This window comes from Dendrobates tinctorius, unplaced genomic scaffold (assembly GCF_039654945.1).
Source record: "Dendrobates tinctorius isolate UK_male_01 unplaced genomic scaffold, ASM3965494v1 ptg000125l, whole genome shotgun sequence".
Lineage (NCBI taxonomy): Eukaryota > Metazoa > Chordata > Amphibia > Anura > Dendrobatidae > Dendrobates > Dendrobates tinctorius.
In genome coordinates, this window is record NW_027361793.1 from 7,836,197 (window position 1) to 7,856,219 (window position 20,023).

Below are 20,023 nucleotides of genomic sequence, written 5' to 3' on the forward strand. Positions count from 1 at the left end.
TTATGGGCCCAAATAATGCTCCATTTCTAATGCTCTAGTGTATAATGGGCCCTGTAAATGCTGCTCCAGTGTCTGATGTCCACCTTTGGAATGTTCCAGTGTATGGTGGGCCCCATCTATCATTCTCCAGAGTATAGTGCTCCCCAAAAATTGCTGTCCCAACAATGAAAACAATCAAATAAGTCTCCTCGCTAGGGAATCCCTGTACTAGTCTGGACTCCTCGTCGTCCCCATCTTCCATCTCACTGCACAGTATTTCAACCTTGCAAGTGCTGTGATCCTGAGCAAGCAGGGGGGCCCACTCGTTGGCGACTGCACTGGCACAGGGCCCCTGATAGTACGGTGGTGTGTCTGATGGCTTGTGGGCCGAACCTGCACTTTCATCTGCAGCTTCCTCTTTGTCACCGTGTAAGATGGAACTGCATATGGGAAGGGTAACCTGAGTTTCATCAGGGTCAGATTCAGGCCGTGTAGCGTGCAAGGGGAATGTAGTGGTCTGGGTCAATGTACCAGCAGATTCATCGAGCAGTGGCTGGGCATCAGTGCACTTGTGTCGCCCACAGGAGTACGGTCGCCACAGTGGCATTACCTTCCTCCTAGGGAGTGTGATGTCATGCTTGGGAGCAACGAAGGATCTCTCTAGCAGGTTAACTGATTGAGCGGCGTTATTCCCACGAGTCATGACCCTCCAAACAGTGTTCATGAAGGCAAAGTGTTTGTTTTACGTGGGCAGTATGGTTGCAAAGCTGAACCTTAAAGGAATGTCCAGAAGGGCACCACCAGGAGTGGAGCCTACGGTTAAATTCGACTCCACCTGGGAAACCTCAACCATGCCAGCTACAGAACAGATGCACACATTGCAAGCTTAATTCCGTTAACGAACGAGACTCCGTCATGCCCCGCGGTCCGAGTCCGGCTTACTAGAGGGACACGTGAGGCTCTGGCACATGAGATTGGCCAATAACTGGTGTGTCATGCCCTTACATGTCCGTGGCTGCATGTGCGCTACACTGAAAAGGCCAGCGTTTGTCGCTTACAGGTGCAGATAACCCGCTGAACAACGTTAGTGATGGGGATCACTGATTACTATTATTACCCGCGAACGATGTTTTCCCAGTAAGTGCAGGTCAACCGCAGTTCCGGAATTAGGCCTAACCGTCATTCCTGAAAAAATGAAAAACTTACGTGTGCAAACCACAGGTGCTGAAGCTTGCTTAACAGATCGCCAGCCGTTCTCACGCCCAGTATGGATTGCACGTGATTGCACAAAGGTGAGAAAGGGTACCGTATCCCCGGTATAACATGTATGGATAGCGTACACATTCAAAATATATGTCTATACATCAGGAGGCAGGCTCAGACGGTGTTAGGCCCAGTATGGCTTGCACGTGATTGCACAAAGGTTAGAAAGGGTACCGTATCCCCGGATAACATGTATGGATAGCGTACACATTCAAAATATATGTCTATACATCAGGAGGCAGGCTCAGACGGTGTTAGGCCCAGTATGGCTTGCACGTGATTGCACAAAGGTGAGAAAGGGTACCGTATCCCCGGATAACATGTATGGATAGCGTACACATTCAAAATATATGTCTATACATCAGGAGGCAGGCTCAGACGGTGTTAGGCCCAGTATGGCTTGCACGTGATTGCACAAAGGTGAGAAAGGGTACCGTATCCCCGGATAACATGTATGGATAGCGTACACATTCAAAATATATGTCTATACATCAGGAGGCAGGCTCAGACGGTGTCAGTCACAGTATGGATTTGACGGCCCAGACTACACAGCGGAGGAGCAGGGAGAGGTAAAGATTGCAAATGCTGGGGCCCTGCCCAAGCAAGGGGGGCCCACTCATGGGCGTCGGTATTGGCACTGGGCCCCTCATAGTACGGCGGTGTGTCTGACGGCGGGTGTGCACCACCACCATCAGAGACACTTGATTGCACTATGAGGGACCCTGTGCCAGTGCCCGCGCCCAAGAGTCGGCCTACCCACCTGTCCAGGGCAACGGCACTCGCACGGTGTCGTGCGCTAGGTGGTGACCCCGGCCATGGGGGGGGAGGCAGCACAGTTAGGGAGTTTTAGAAAGTGGCATATGTTGATGTTGGACATTCAGCTGATGCAAAAGGCGAAATAGGTCAAGTCCCAGGAAGAGGTGGACCAAAGCAAGCCATTTTTCTGTCACCCTATGTGTCATCAGGGGAAGGTGGGACAAAATCCTTGGTAACCCATGCATGGTTCATTTTAATGAAGGTTAGATCATCCACATTTTGGGTTGACAGACGGGTCCTTTTTTCTGTCAGGATTGATCCAGCTGCACTGAAGACTTTTTCCGATAGCACACTTGCAGCTGGGCAAGCGAGCTCCTGTAAGGCATATTGTGCCAATTCAGGCCAGGTGTCCAGTTTAGCGGCCCAATAGTCAAAGGGGAATGACCTGTGTGGGAGAACATCGATATGGGAGGAAAAGTAGTTTGTAACCATAGTTGACAACTGCTGTCTCCTGTCACTTTCCATCGATGCAGTATTACCAGTTGTGTGAGCGGTACTTGAAAAATCAGTCCACAACATTGTCATGAAACCCCTGTCTCCAACGCCACTTCTGCTGTGTGCACCATGAACACCTCTGCCAAGCTGCCCCCGGCCCGTACGGCTCGTGTGAGAACCATCACCGCTGCTGTGTGCTGGGAATGCCTCAAGCAACCAATTTACCAGAGTTGCTTGTTTATTAGCCAATATTAGGTCAAGGTTCTCCTGTGGCATGATGTTTTGTAATTTTTCTTTACAGCGTGGATCCAGGATGCTGGCCAACCAGTAGTCGTCATTGTTCATCATTTTGGCAATGCGGGGGTCCCTTTTTAGGATCTGCAAGGCATAATCTGACATGTGGGCCAATGTTCCCGGTGTCAATGATGCACTGCGAGTGCTGGTTGGAGGAGCACTTTCTGGCAAATCCACATCCCTCCAGTCACGCACAAACCCTGTACCAGACCTTGCCACGCCAACATTTTCACTTGCCCCACGAGATGCATCCTCCTCCCCTAAGTAATCATCCCCATCATCATCCTCCTCCTCCTCTTCTTCCTCCACCTCGTCCTGGAGAGGTCCCTGAGCAGACAATGGCTGAATGTCATCAAGGATTCCCTCCTCCTCTTCCTCCTCATCAACATTGGCTGCAGACGCCTGCTCCTTAAGGTGCGTCAAAGTTTGCATGAGCAGACGCATAAGTGGGATGCTCATGCTTAGGATGGCGTCGTCTGCGCTTACCAGCCGTGTGCATTCCTCAAAACACTGAAGGACTTTACAGAGGTCTTTCAGCTTCGACCACTGCACACCTGTCAACTCCATGTCTGCTCTCAAAGTGCCTGGCCGTGTATCCTCCCACAAATGCATTATGGCCTGCCTCTGCTCGCACAGCCGCTCCACCATGTGCAGGGTGGAGTTCCACCTTGCTGCAATGTCGATAATGAGGCGGTGGTTGGGAAGGTGGAGCAATCGCTGCCACTTCTGCATATGAACGGAGTGTACAGGCGACCGGCGGATGTGCACGCACAGTCTTCGCACCTTCTGGAGCAGGGCTATTAACTCCGGATAATTTTTGAGGAAGCACTGCACCACCAGGTTCAAGGTGTGAGCCAAGCAAGGTATGTGGCTGAGTTTTGAAAGGGCTATGGCTGCCACAAAATTACGGCCGTTATCACTAACTACCTTGCCTGCCTCAAGATGTACACTGCCCAGCCACGACTCAGTTTGCCGCTTCAAGTACTCGGCCAGCACCTCGGCAGTGTGTCTGTCGCCCAAACACATCATCTGCAACACAGCCTGCTGGCGCTTTCCACTAGCTGCTCAATAGGGGGACACCTCGTGTGCAACAGTGGCAGCTGCAGATGGAGTGCTCATACGACTGCGCTCTGTGGACGAGCTTTCGCTTCTGGAGGAGGAGGAGGAGGAGGAGGGTCGAACGCCTACAGCCAACTGTTTCCTATACCGTGGGCTAGGCAGCACTGTCCCACCACCGCTGTCCCCTGTGGACCCTGCATCCACCACATTAACCCAGTGCGCAGTGATGGACACGTAACGGCCCTGGCCATGCCGACTGGACCACGCATCAGTTGTGAGGTGCACCTTTCCACTCACTGACTGCTTGAGTGCATGGACAATGCAGTCTTTTACATGATGGTGGAGGGCTGGGATGGCTTTGCGAGAGAAGAAGTGGCGACTGGGTAGGTCATAGCGTGGTACTGCATAGGCCATGAGTTCGCGGAAAGCTGCGCTTTCCACCAACCGATAGGGCATCATCTCAAACGAGATTAGTTTGGCAATGTGGGCGTTCAAACCCAGTGTACGCGGATGAGAGACTGAGTACTTTCTTGACCTACTCATAGTGTCTGGGAGGGTGAGCTGGACTTGAGAGCTGCATATGGTGGAAGTAGCGGTGGACAGGGCGGACTGAGAGAGGGTTGATGATGGTGATGGAGTTGGTGTTCTTTCTGATGGCCTAGAATCAGTATTTCGTTGATATAACAGTGGGATTCCCTGACTGCTGTGGCCTTGCAACTACACCTCAACATTTGCTGCTGTGCTAACCGGTGGGCTTACAGTGGGGGAAACAATGTAGCGTTGTTGACTACCTTCTTTGTGATCAGTTGCACATGTGGCACTTGAGGTTTGGTGTTGTGTCCACGCTTGCAAGTGCATGCTGGTTAAATGTCTAAGCATGCAACTGGTATTCAAATTTTTCAGATTTTTCCCTCGGCTAAAGGTCTTTGCGCACGTCTTACAGATAACCTTGGCCTGATCATGAGGATTTTGTTCAAAAAAGTGCCACACTGCACTCTTCCTACTTTGGCAGACATTTTGCGGCCTAGCACGCTGTGATGTTTTGACCGTCTGGACAAGCTGTCCAGCAACTCTTTTGATTTTTGGAACCTGTCTTTGGAGTGCTCCGGGCCTGCCAGATAACAGCTGTTGCGATGTCGATATCTGCTGTGGATGCTCCTCCTCATCTGAGCTATTGGAAGCAGCACCCTCTTCCCCCAATGGATGCCAATCTGGGTCAACAACTGGGTCATCCATCACCTCCTCTTCAATGTCATGTGCACCTTCCTCTGTGTCACCGTGTATGGTGGTATAGTGTGTGGGAAGTGGCACCTGAGTCTCATCAGGGTCAGAATCTGGCTCTGTACACTGCGAGGACAATGTAGTGCTCTGAGTGAATGTACCAGCAGAATCATCTATCAGCGGCTGTGCATCAGTGCACTCCATGTCAGATTCATCTTGGCCTGGGTAATTCACCATTTCACTTGATAATCCAGGCATGGTATGTGAAAACAGCTCCATGGAGTAATCAGTAGTATGGCCTGCGTCATCCTTCAATCTTGGTTGGGTGAAGGACACAAGGAAAGGTGTGGTTCATGAACATGAGCCTCCAATGACGACTCAGTGCTTTTACTTTTTACAACTTTAGAAGAGGAGGCGATAGAGCTGGAGGCTGAGTCAGCAATGTAAGACAAAACTTTTTCCTGATGCTCTGCCTTTAAAAGCGGTTTGCCAACTCCTAGAAAACTAAGCCTTCAAAGCCTTATGGAGCCAGACGATGACGCAGGCTCAACACCTCCTGCATTTGGTCCTATTTTGCTCTTGCCGCTACCATCAGATCCACCACCAACACCATCATTACCAGCTGCCAACCCCCGCCCAATTCCACGGCCTCTTCCACCAGCCTTCCTCATTTTTTGTAGAAATGTAGACAAAATCCAACAAACTATATAGTAATGTATATACCAAAAAGATCAAGGAAGCATAATGCCATAAAATGTGATTTACTTTATTGAATGACGTATAACAAAGATAGACATAAAAAGATTGACATAAAAAGAGATGGATATATCGGTGGATATCACTGGTACAAATGTGCTAAACATATACAGATACACAAAAAATGGTATACCTAATAATCCGATGTCGAAGATTTTATAACCAAGTGTATCAATAAGAGGTATAAGAAGTATATAACGTATGTGCATTCTTAGGCGACTAGATTGTAAGATGCTATAGTAGTATTACTATCAAGAAAAAGAGCTGTAGGCATCCATGGCAGTGATATGGCCACCACCCAATATATATGACCCAAATGGCAAAAAAGAGCTCTCAGCAGCTAATGCAGTAATATGGCCAAGTTAAGTGCATGACATTGCTATAATAATTTGGACAAAAATTCATGTCCTAACAGAGAGGTAATGATATATGTATTCACCCCCTGTCACCGCTATGACACTGCATAGACACATATACTGTTATAATGCAACACTGCTATAATTTGGACAACCCAGTCCTAAAAAAGTGCTAATAGTGCAAAATGTAGGTCTGCTGTCACAGCTGTAACATTAAGCAAACGTGCAAAAAGAATTGGCCAGAATATTCAATAATTGTAAATGCGCTGTTTTAGGCAATAAAGATGCCAGATAGAGATAACATAAGGTAGTATATACCCACATAGTCATGTCACAGACATGGGTACAAGGAATGACACAGATGTGTGCATAGCATATAAGTCCCCATAGAAATGCTAATAAGCCCCCTTGACTAAAGAGCACATATGACCTGAGATACCGCGGTCCCCGACGCGCGTTTCGCCTTAGCTTCGTCCTGGGAGGTAAGTGAGTGTGGCTGTGGGGTGTATTAGAGTATATATAGCAACATGATTGCAAATCATTCACCGCTGAGAAATCATCCGGTGCCCGGCGTGTGACGTCATCATGGCGCGCGTCCCCCGGCCGCACAGCCACTCCCCATCATACACGTCATGATGTGGAGACGGCTGAATGAGGCCAGGGAGAGCGCGTTACCACGGCGACGCACCACGCTGCAGGATGACGCTGCAGATAGGTAAGCCACTCCTCCACCCGACGTGTCAGGGTAGAGAGGCAGGCTTAACCCGTCCAACAGACGTATCCACACAGAGTGTGCACGGTGCTCCGGGAGATACATAGAGATTAAGGTATGATAAAGTGTCTTAAAATCATGTTGCTCAAATGCATCATTTATAAATAAATGATAGACTTAAATAGCATCCTGTCAGATTGTATACAGAAATACATATTTCCAAAATTTTCACCATTAAACCATACAGTATACATGGGTGAATATCTGTTGATGAGATATAAGGAGAAAATTCCAAAAATTATTAATATAGAGAGAACTATATGGATGATAAAAATTTAGGAAGTTTAGCAGTAATATATATAGCGGCAAAGTTAAAAGTTTCAACTGCATACAGTATGAATCACATCGTACACTAGAGAATTGAAATCAAGGGCGTATGATGTCATGAATTATCCCCCTAATTGTCAACATGATTAGAGCAATATTACACCGTTAAGTAAAAAATGGCCATATGGAGATATGGAAATGTAACATAACGTATCACTACGTATTCCTTCCCTAAATACTTTGTATGGAAATATAATTATAACCAGAGTGTCATCCATGTGCAAGTCAATTAGCACATGAATATATTGAAATTACAAAGGTGAGGACTCCAAAACAGGTAATGTGTGAACCCAAAGACGTACATAAATGTACTAATGAGTGCACACTCTATCTAGACATCAAGGTCCACAGTGTAGACATGCAGCAGTCCTGAAAAATAAATCCCACGATGATCACATTCTCTCTTGATTTCCCATGAGTGTCGACCAATAGATATTCGAGTCCCTCCAATATCAGATGGAATGTAACAGCTTCTCAATCAGTAAGCTTGGAGGTATCGTCCTGACCCGATGTCCAAATACACCACACACCAATGTGATAAAGAAACTAGGAATAAAATGGAAAATTAAAAAATATAAAATAAAAAAAGCCAACCTACACCTTACAACAATAGCATCCTACAGAAATGGGGCAAAGCTCAGAACCTCATTGAGTCCCCTTGGTTGGACCGTTCCCAGCTTGTATATCCATTCGGCTTCTTTTTGAGCTAATGTTTTCTTCCAATTTCCACCACGGTGGTCAATGTGAACCTTGTCTATTCCACAGACCTTGAGTAGTTTGGGATTACTCCCATGGACCAATTTGAAATGTCTCGGAACTGACTTGAGAGTTGTGTTATCCTCGGTATCAGAGGCATTTCTAATGTCCCTAAAGTGTTCCCTAACTCTGATTTTTAAAGGCCTGGAGGTCATGCCAACATATATTTTTTCACATGGACATACAGCATAATATACTACACCAATAGAGTTGCAGGTAATGTGCTGCGTGATGTTATATGTTATGCCACCATCACTGGATTTGAAAGAAAAAGCCTGTTGCATATTAGGACATGCAATGCATTACTTACATGGAAAGAAACCCCATTTGGGACCTTTCAACCCAAATGCTCTCTCAGGTTTTAGACCCATATGATAACTGTGCACCATTTTGTCCCGTAAATTGCTGGACCTCCTATATGTAATCGAGGGATGTTTGGGGACATGTTTTGCTAGAGTTCTATCGGTCATGAGGATTGGCCAGTATTTATCTAAAGCCTGTCTCATTTCGTGCCACTTATCATTAAATGAGGAGATAAATCTCACTTTTTGTGTTTCTAAAGGTCTATGTTTAGGAACAAGCAGGTCTATTCTCTTCGCCTGATTAGCCTTTCTCATTCCTCTATGGATGCTACGTCTAGAGTAACCTCTAGACGTGAACCTAGATGTAAGATCCTCTGCTTGTCCCTGATACGCTTCCTCACTCGAACAAATGCGTTTTGCCCTGAGAAATTGTCCTGTTGGAATCCCTTCCACCAGTGATCTGGGGTGTGAAGAAGTGGCGTGTAAGATAGAGTTTACCGCCGTTTCTTTGCGGAACATGTCGGTATGTAGAAAGCCGTCTGATCCCTTGAAGATTTTAATGTCCAAAAAGTCTATGTCGGACTGGCTATGCTTACACGTAAGCCTAACATTAATGGAGTTATCATTAAGCATACTGAGGAAATTGAGAAGGTCCTGTTCTGTTCCCTGCCAGATGAGAAGAATGTCATCTATATAGCGGGCCCAGAACAGGACCTTCTCAATAAAGGCAACCGGGCGGGTAAAGAAGATGTCCCTCTCCCATTTGCCCAGAAATAAGTTGGCATATGATGGGGCAAACGCTGCCCCCATAGCCGTGCTCTGTTTTTGTAGGTAAATAGTTTCCTTGAACATAAAATAATTGTGCTCAAGGGCAAATTTTAATAGTGTCACCAGAAAATTAACAAACCTCTCTTCATAGTCCGCCATAATTAAATAAGTCTGAGTAGCCCGTATACCATCCTGATGTTGGATGGAGGTGTATAAGGACTCGACGTCAAGACTAACCAACCACATGTCCTCTTCAAATGGGATGCCTTCGATTTTACGAAGGACATCACTGGTGTCTTTCACATAAGATGGCAGGTCAAAGACCAGGGGTTTCAAATGGAAGTCCAAATACTTGGACACAATTTCACATAGACTCCCATTGCCCGACACGATAGGTCGTCCAGGTGGGGTAGTACAATCTTTATGGATTTTTGGTATAAAATATATACATGCCACCTTAGGAAATTCTGGTACAAGGTTGTCTCTAAGTTCCCGATTGATCAGCCCGTCTTCAAAGGCATGTTCCAAAATTATTTTGATTTCCTGTAGATATGCTGTGGTGGGATTGAAGGTCATTCTCTGATAACATCTCTCATCCCTCAATTGCCTGAATGCCTCCCTCTCGTATGCTATAACGGGCCATATCACCACGTTACCCCCTTTATCGGCAGGTTTTATCACCACCTCTTTCATCTTACTAAGTTCTTTAAGTGCTTCCCTCTGAGCGAACGACAGGTTGCCATGTGAGACATGTCTCGAAATCTTTTCAAATTCATTGGTAACTAGCCGTACAAAGATTTCAACATTTGAATATAGGTTAAGGGGGGGAAACTTTTTTGGAACCGGAGGTTTAAACTTACCCTTATTGACAGGTCCTTCATTCTCTTCATTAAGTTCCTCTAAGATGGCAATAGCATCCATTTCTTTGGGACTCCATGTATCCCCATCATTGCCCTTATCTGCCCATCATTTTATTCCTAGTTTCTTTATCACATTGGTGTGTGGTGTATTTGGACATCGGGTCAGGATGATACCTCCAAGCCTACTGATTGAGAAGCTGTTACATTCCATCTGATATTGGAGGGACTCGAATATCTATTGGTCGACACTCATGGGAAATCAAGAGAGAATGTGATCATAGTGGGATTTATTTTTCAGGACTGCTGCATGTCTACACTGTGGACCTTGATGTCTAGATAGAGTGTGCACTCATTAGTACATTTATGTACGTCTTTGGGTTCACACATTACCTGTTTTGGAGTCCTCACCTTTGTAATTTCAATATATTCATGTGCTAATTGACTTGCACATGGATGACACTCTGGTTATAATTATATCTCCATACAAAGTATTTAGGGAAGGAATACGTAGTGATACGTTATGTTACATTTCCATATCTCCATATGGCCATTTTTTACTTAACGGTGTAATATTGCTCTAATCATGTTGACAATTAGGGGGATAATTCATGACATCATACGCCCTTGATTTCAATTCTCTAGTGTACGATGTGATTCATACTGTATGCAGTTGAAACTTTTAACTTTGCCGCTATATATATTACTGCTAAACTTCCTAAATTTTTATCATCCATATAGTTCTCTCTATATTAATAATTTTTGGAATTTTCTCCTTATATCTCATCAACAGATATTCACCCATGTATACTGTATGGTTTAATGGTGAAAATTTTGGAAATATGTATTTCTGTATACAATCTGACAGGATGCTATTTAAGTCTATCATTTATTTATAAATGATGCATTTGAGCAACATGATTTTAAGACACTTTATCATACCTTAATCTCTATGTATCTCCCAGAGCACCGTGCACACTCTGTGCGGATACGTCTGTTGGACGGGTTAAGCCTGCCTCTCTACCCTGACACGTCGGGTGGAGGAGTGGCTTACCTATCTGCAGCGTCATCCTGCAGCGTGGTGCGTCGCCGTGGTAACGCGCTCTCCCTGGCCTCATTCAGCCGTCTCCACATCATGACGTGTATGATGGGGAGTGGCTGTGCGGCCGGGGGACGCGCGCCATGATGACGTCACACGCCGGGCACCGGATGATTTCTCAGCGGTGAATGATTTGCAATCATGTTGCTATATATACTCTAATACACCCCACAGCCACACTCACTTACCTCCCAGGACGAAGCTAAGGTGAAACGCGCGTCGGGGACCGCGGTATCTCAGGTCATATGTGCTCTTTAGTCAAGGGGGCTTATTAGCATTTCTATGGGGACTTATATGCTATGCACATATCTGTGTCATTCCTTGTACCCATGTCTGTGACATGACTATGTGGGTATATACTACCTTATGTTATCTCTATCTGGCATCTTTATTGCCTAAAACAGCGCATTTACAATTATTGAATATTCTGGCCAATTCTTTTTGCACGTTTACTTAATGTTACAGCTGTGACAGCAGACCTACATTTTGCACTATTAGCACTTTTTTAGGACTGGGTTGTCCAAATTATAGCAGTGTTGCATTATAACAGTATATGTGTCTATGCAGTGTCATAGCGGTGACAGGGGGTGAATACATATATCATTACCTCTCTGTTAGGACATGAATTTTTGTCCAAATTATTATAGCAATGTCGTGCACTTAACTTGGCCATATTACTGCATTAGCTGCTGAGAGCTCTTTTTTGCCATTTGGGTCATATATATTGGGTGGTGGCCATATCACTGCCATGGATGCCTACAGCTCTTTTTCTTGATAGTAATACTACTATAGCATCTTACAATCTAGTCGCCTAAGAATGCACATACGTTATATACTTCTTATACCTCTTATTGATACACTTGGTTATGATATCTTCGACATCGGATTATTAGGTATACCATTTTTTGTGTATCTGTATATGTTTAGCACATTTGTACCAGTGATATCCACCGATATATCCATCTCTCTTTATGTCAATCTTTTTATGTCTATCTTTGTTATACGTCATTCAATAAAGTAAATCACATTTTATGGCATTATGCTTCCTTGATCTTTTTGGTATATACAGTAGTTGGGGAGTGCCATGTGTTTTCAGGCCCGAGTTGTGGATATTTATATAGTAATGTAAAACAAGGTACAAGGTGTCTATAGGACAGGGGAGATTTTGAATTTCTGCACACACTAAGACACTAGTGGACACTGGACACTTTTGGATTGTGTGAGGCCCACTGAATATCAGAGCGCTATGTCACAGGCTCGATAGCACAGGTGTGAAAAAAGTGACTACAGGATAAGGGAGATTTTGAATTTCTGCAGACACTTGTGGACACTGGACACTTTTGGATTGTGTGAGGCCCACTGAATATCAGAGCGCTATGTCACAGGCTCGATGGCACAGGTGTGAAAAAAGTGACTACAGGATAAGGGAGATTTTGAATTTCTGCAGACACTTGTGGACACTGGACACTTTTGGATTGTGTGAGGCCCAATGAATATCAGAGCGCTATGTCACAGGCTCGATGGCACAGGTGTGAAAAAAGTGACTACAGGATAAGGGAGATTTTGAATTTCTGCACACACTAGTGGACACTGGACACTTTTGGATTGTGTGAGGCCCACTGAATATCAGAGCGCTATGTCACAGGCTCGATGGCACAGGTGACTACAGGATAAGGGAGATTTTGAATTTCTGCAGACACTAGTGGACACTGGACACTTTTGGATTGTGTGAGGCCCACTGAATATCAGAGCGCTATGTCACAGGCTCGATGGCACAGGTGTGAAAAAAGTGACTACAGGATAAGGGAGATTTTGAATTTCTGCAGACACTAGTGGACACTGGACACTTTTGGATTGTGTGAGGCCCACTGAATATCAGAGCGCTATATCACAGGCTCGATGGCACAGGTGTGAAAAAAGTGACTACAGGATAAGGGAGATTTTGAATTTCTGCACACACTAGTGGACACTGGACACTTTTGAATTGTGTGAGGCCCACTGAATATCAGAGCGCTATGTCACAGGCTCGATGGCACAGGTGTGAAAAAAGTGACTACAGGATAAGGGAGATTTTGAATTTCTGCAGACACTTGTGGACACTGGACACTTTTGGATTGTGTGAGGCCCACTGAATATCAGAGCGCTATGTCACAGGCTCGATGGCACAGGTGTGAAAAAAGTGACTACAGGATAAGGGAGATTTTGAATTTCTACAGACACTAGTGGACACTGGACACTTTTGGATTGTGTGAGGCCCACTGAATATCAGAGCGCTATGTCACAGGCTCGATGGCACAGGTGTGAAAAAAGTGACTACAGGATAAGGGAGATTTTGAATTTCTGCAGACACTAGTGGACACTGGACACTTTTGGATTGTGTGAGGCCCACTGACGCTGTATGGTGTGAAAAAATGCATGCTCAGTACCTCAGCAGGACAAAAAAAAAAATTGGGATTGCTTTTAAAAAAGCAGTTTGCAGAGCAGTGGGTAAACAGCAATGCAGCTGTCAGGAAGCCTTAGAAGGCAGCCTAACAACCAACACCGCTGATCCACCACAATATAGCCTCCCTTTGCACTGCACACACAGTGACTGGTGTGTTGTACAGGCAAAATCGCAAGCAGCAGAAGCAGTTTTTTTTTCTTCTTCCCTGCCTAACGCTCTCCCTACAGAATCAGCAACCTCTCCCTATGCTAAGATCGGCAGAAGTAAGATGGCGGTCGGCGTGCACGCCCTTTTATAACCCCTGTGACGCCCACCAAAGCAAGCCAATCACTTGCATGCCCTTCTGAAAGATGGTGGTGACCCCTGTCTATGTCATCACGTTGCCCACAGTGTCCGTGGATCCTGATTGGCTGAAAAAGAGCGCAAAACAAACTTTTGAAACGCGACTTTGGCGCGTAAGTCACCGACCTCGTGGCCGACCTCATCCTAGGGTCGGGTTTCGTTTCATGAAACCCGCATTTGCCAAAAGTCGGCGACTTTTGAAATTTTTCGACCCGTTTCGCTCAACTCTATTCTCTGGCAATGAGTCTCTCTGTCTCAATCTTTGCTGTCTTGATTTGCTTTTTACAGAATTTATTTAATCTTCTGTATTTATTTAATGCCCCATCACTACCTACTTGCTTTAACTCTCTAAATGCTTTATTTTTATCTCTTATTGCGCCCCTTACAGCTCTATTTAGCCATAGTGGTTTCCTCCAATTTCTAGCATGTTTATTCCCATATGGTATATATTGTGCACAGGTCCTATTCAGGATGCTAATAAACGTCTCCCATTTTCTTTGTGTATTTTTATGTCTCAGGATATCGTCCCAGTTAATTGCACCAAGATCATCTCTCATCCGTTGGAAATTTGCCTTCCTGAAGTTTAGTGTCCTTGTAACCCCTCTACTACACATCTTATTAAAGGATACATGAAAACGTATTATTCTGTGATCACTATTACCCAAGTGACCCTCAACCCTTACATTTGATATGCGGTCTGGCCTGTTGGTTAATATTAGGTCTAGCAGTGCCCCCCCTCTTGTTGTGTCCTGAACCAGTTGTGAAAGGTAATTGTCTCTCATAGTAGTCAAAAACCTATTACCTTTGCTGGAACTGCAGGTTTCGGTTCCCCAATGTATTTCAGGGTAGTTGAAGTCCCCCATAATAATGACTTCTCCTTGAGTCGCAGCTTCATCTATTTGCTTTATGAGGATATTCTCTGTTGCTTCCATTATTTTTGAAGACTTATAACAAACCCCTATCAGTAATTTATTATTTTTTCCCCCTCCCCTTATTTCTACCCACAGGGACCCTACATTTTCATTAGAGTCATATATATTATCACGCCGGATGGGTTTTAAGGATGATTTTACATATAAACACACGACTCCCCCTCACTTATTTGTATGGTCATTTCTGAACAGACTATAGCCCTGTAAATTAACCGCCCAGCCATGGCTCTCATCCAACCATGTCTCAGATATCCCCACCATGTCATAATTATGCTCCAACAACATTAACTCTAATTCCTCCATTTTGTTGGCAAGGCTTCTGGCATTAGTATACATGCACTTTATGTATCTCTCTGTACCTCTATTCTTTCTTAAATTATTAACTGTTCTTTGTGTTGGACTTATTATTATTTTTTTGGTCACAAGGCTGTCATGGAGTTATATTGTCCATCTGGGTGATCAGCTTTGGATTTTCCCTTTACTTTTCTATGCTGGCCATCCACTTACTATTAACCCTTGCTGCTCTTTTTCCTGTGACCATATGCTATTTATATCTATTTACATAACCAGGTTGTATGTTACATTATTCTGTTATCTATTGAGGTGCACTGTTTACCATTACCCTGCAATATTTTCTTGTGTCACTTTTGTAGCCACAAATTGTCATTTTTACCTGTCTTTAATAAAGATTTGTGATTTTTACCACATCTTATTCTGGACGTCTCTGCACTGGTTTTTTCCTTCTGATTTACTAGTGTAGAACCTGTAGCCAACTGAGAAGTCGGTCCAGTTCTCCAGGAACCCAAACCCCTCCTTCCTACACCAATTCCTGAGCCACTTATTAACCTCCCTAATCTCCCGCTGCCTCTCTGGCGTGGCACGTGGTACAGGAAGTATTTCCGAAAATACCACCTTGGAGGTCCTTGCTTTAAGCTTACAGCCTAATTCCCTGAAATCATCTTTAAGGACCTTCCACCTACCTCTAACTTTGTCATTTGTGCCAATGTGCACCATGACCGCTTGGTCCTCACCAGCCCCTCCCAGTAATCTGTCAACCCGATCAGCGATGTGTCGGACTCGAGCGCCAGGTAGGCAGCACACCGTTCAACGATCCCTGTCTTTGTGACAGATTGCCCTATCTGTTCCCGTAATAATTGAGTCCCCCACTACCAGCACCTGTCTGGCCTGCCCTGCTCTCCTATTTCCCCCCTTGCTGGAGCAGATACTCCCCAGCTTTAAGAGGACTTGCCTCTGAAAGGTTGGTGATACACACACACACATACATTCAGTGTTATATATATAGATATTACATGTGAAAACTCACAGTTCAGCATGGTAATATGTACATTTTTCTTCAGTAGATGACCTTTCCAGGTATAGATCACAGGCCTACAGTGGCTATAAGGAAATCCATCCCTGTAAATTCCTTATTTTATACCTAGTTTCACAACTACCTTTTATGCTACATAAATAATATTGATCAGAAATGGTAATGTCATCAATATCAGAACGGCATGGGTCCAATATCTGGAGCCTCATTGATCAGCTGTTTGCAGCACTAGCAGAGGTTGGATGTAAACTGTGAATGGAACAGATATCAGATTTACACTTGGTGGAAAACCCATTTAAAGGGGATATCAGGGACTTTGCAAAAAAAGAAGTGCCTAAGCATTAACAGGCAGGTAGTTGCTACCTAGCTGCCTTTTGTCCTCCACACCATTCTCCGTTGACATAGAGCAGTCACTGACAGCTCCTGCTGGTGGTTCAGCAACTTCCGTTGACGTCACGTTGACAGAGTGGCAATTTCTTTTCCACTCTGATCTGTTGACAGGGCTGGACTTCTGACGTCATTCTGATTGACAGCAGGATCCCCACTGTCTAACTGGGGGAGCCGACTGTCAATAAATATGACACTAGCTGTTGCGCCCTATCAGCAGAGCAGCGCAGAAGAGGAAGTGCTGCTGTGTTGATAACGGAATGTGAATTGCCGGCAGCAGCGGTCTGTGACTGATTTGTGCCGGTGGAGAATGGTGTCAAGCACAACAGGGAGGTAGGATGTATCTAGCAGCCTGTTAGAGCATAGGCCTTTTTTTAACTTCTGGATGTCACTTTTAAGGTTGAGTGTTTATATAGACATTCTGGGTGAGTAACATAGACTTAATGTACTCTTGGAGAGTCCAGATGATACCACATAATTATTTGTGCACAGACTATCAGAAAACAGTGCGCTCCATGATATGAAGTATATTGATATACTGTGTATACAAAACATTTACATTTTTCCCTTGGTTCTATTTCTGTAGTACGGTAATTGGCAGCCAGTGTAAAACTTACATCAAGGCATATGTCAGATGTCCGGAGTACAGAGTAATTCACGGTACATCTCATAAGGAGTCATGTCATGTTGCTGTCAAACTTCCCATAAGAAAAATCAAGTGCACCCTCTTTCAATTTTATGTATTTTTACATATCAGGATATAATAATAGAAAAAACATCTGGTGTTAGAAGGTTGAAAAACTAGGTAAACACAATCTCTGGTAAATGACGATGCAAGTTACATTGGGTTACTTTTTTATTTAACCCCTTTACCCTGGAGGGTGGTTTGCATGTTAATGACCAGGACAATTTTTACAATTCTGACCACTGTCCCTTTATGAGGTAATAACTCTGGAACGCTTTCATGGATCCTGGTGATTCTGGCACTGTTTTCTCGTGACAAATTGTACTTCAGGATAGTGGTAAAATTTCTTTGATATGACTTGCGTTTATTTGTGAAAAAGATGGAAATTTGGCAAAAATTTTGAAAATTTTGCAATTTTCCAAATTTGAATTTTTATGCCCTTAAAACAGAGAAATATGTCACAAAAAATAGTTCATAAATAACAATTCCCACATGTCTACTTTACATCAGCACAATTTTGGAACCAACATTTTTTTGCTAGGAAGTTATAAGGGTTAAAATTTGACCAGTGATTTCTCATTTTTACATCACCTTTTTTTTAGGGACCACATCACATTTGAAGTCACTTTGAGGGGTCTATATGATAGAAAATACCCAAAAGTGACACCATTCTAAAAACTGCACCCCTGAAGGTGCTCAAAATAACATTCAAGAAGTTTATTAACCCTTCAGGTGCTTCACAGGAATTTTTTGGAATGTTGAAAAAAAATGAACAATTAACTTTTTTTCACAAAAAAATAATTTAAATCCAATTTGTTTTATTTTACCAAAGGTAACAAGAGAAATTGGACCCCAAAAGTTGTACAATTTGTCTTGAGTACGCCGATACCACACATATGCAGGTAAACCATTGTTTGGGCACATGGCAGAGCTCTGAAGGGAAGGAGCGCGTTTGACTTTTCAATGCAAAATTGGCTGGAATTGAGATCGGACGCCATGTCACGTTTGGAGAGCCCCTGATGTGCCTAAACAGTGGAAACTCCCCAAAAGTGATACCATTTTGGAAAGTAGACCCCCTAAGGAACTTCAAATCAATAATGTGAATCCAGACAATCACCACCATCCAGAGCACAAAACATGAACCATGAAAGCAATTGGTTACGTTTAAAATAATTTTTATTAATATTAAAAGTTAATGAACCAATTTAACAGTTAAAAGTCATATATCAGGTGCCTCTAAATTTAAAGGAAGCAGAACCACCATGCAATGTATACATATAAAGATGAATAGACTATCCGATATAGATTACATAGAAAAAAACCTTTTTGTACTATAGTTGAGAAAGGTAATTATGCACTTCACTTAATAATGTCCATAATTGTTTTCTGTAATGGTCAAAGAATTCTTATCTATGTCTTGAGATTGCCAGCCAAGCAATTGTCTTGGGGGAGCGCGCTCAATGTGTGGGCGGTGACCTGGGTCTGATGACTTCCGGTTTCGCGGCATGTTGCGATGCATCGCCGTCTCAATGGACGGCTCTGCATCCCTATACCAGAGGCTGAGGACGCCTGATTTCTGGTCATGCGCACATCATCTGGCGCGCCGATATATGCCCGGACACAAGGCTTCCCGACACAGCTGACCACATAATTAGGTTAATACACTGACCATGCTGATACATACCTGGACACACGGCTCTGACACAGCTGATTGTTTAATTAGATTAACACATTGCTCGAATTTAAGCAGTGATTGGCCGGTCTGCTGTATATAATACCATGTGATCCCCTAGTCTTATACACGCCCCCTGAGGAAGAAATGACGAAACGTGCGTTGGGGTGAGGAAAAGATGCCACCAGCACTCTGCACTTTATTATTTTTTGGCCTAGGTAATTATAATATGGTGATCTCTCTCATTTATGTTTAGTAGAGAAATTTTTGAACTTATTGTTGTGCATTAATACTTACACTCTGTTCTCTATAGAAGGTTATTGTATACACTCTGTGCAATAGCGCTTACACTCTGTTCCTCACAGAGATTCATTGTATTCACTCTGTGCAATAGCGCTCACACTCTGGTTCCCATAGAGATCCACTATTTACACTCTGTGCAATAGTGCTTATATTCTGTTGTTTGTAGAGACTTATTTTATACACTTTGTGCAATAGTGCTTATATTTTGTTTCTCATAGAGATTCATTGTATACACTCTGTGCTATTGCTTACACTCTGTTTTTTATAGAGATTTATTTTATACACTCTGTGCAATAGCGCTTATACTCTGTTCACCATAGAGATCCATTATATACACTCTGTGTAATAGTGCTTATACTCTGTTCCTCATAGAGATCCATTGCATACACTTTGTGCAATAGCGCTTATACTCTGTTCACCATAGAGATCCATGATATACACTCTGTGCAATAGCGCTTATACTCTGTTGTTTATAGAGATTTATTTTATACACTCTGTGCAATAGCACTTATACTCTGTTCCCCATAGAGATCCATTATATACACTCTGTGCAATAGCGCTCACACTTTGTTCCCCATAGAGATCCATGATATACACTCTGTGCAATAGCGCTTATACTCTGTTGTTTATAGAGATTTATTTTATACACTCTGTGCAATAGCGCTTACACTCTGTTCCCCATAGAGATCCATTATATACACTCTGTGCAATAACGCTTATACTCTGCTTTTTATAGAGATTTATTTTACACACTCTGTACAATAGCGCTTATCCTCTGTTCCCCATAGAGATCCATTGTATACACTCTGTGCAATAGCGCTTATACTCTGTTCCCCATAGAGATCCATTATATACACTCTGTGCAAAAG

At 43.8% G+C, this 20,023-nt stretch overlaps 1 long non-coding RNA gene across 1 annotated transcript in view; it reads left to right on the forward strand.

Moving 5' to 3' along the window:
* The first annotated feature begins 18,995 nt into the window (after positions 1-18,995).
* LOC141047017 (uncharacterized) overlaps positions 18,996-20,023 on the forward strand; it is a 150,701-nt gene continuing 149,673 nt past the window's right edge. The window contains exon 1 of the long non-coding RNA XR_012219730.1: positions 18,996-19,069. This is a non-coding gene — a long non-coding RNA (uncharacterized lncRNA). The remainder of the gene's footprint in view (positions 19,070-20,023) is intronic.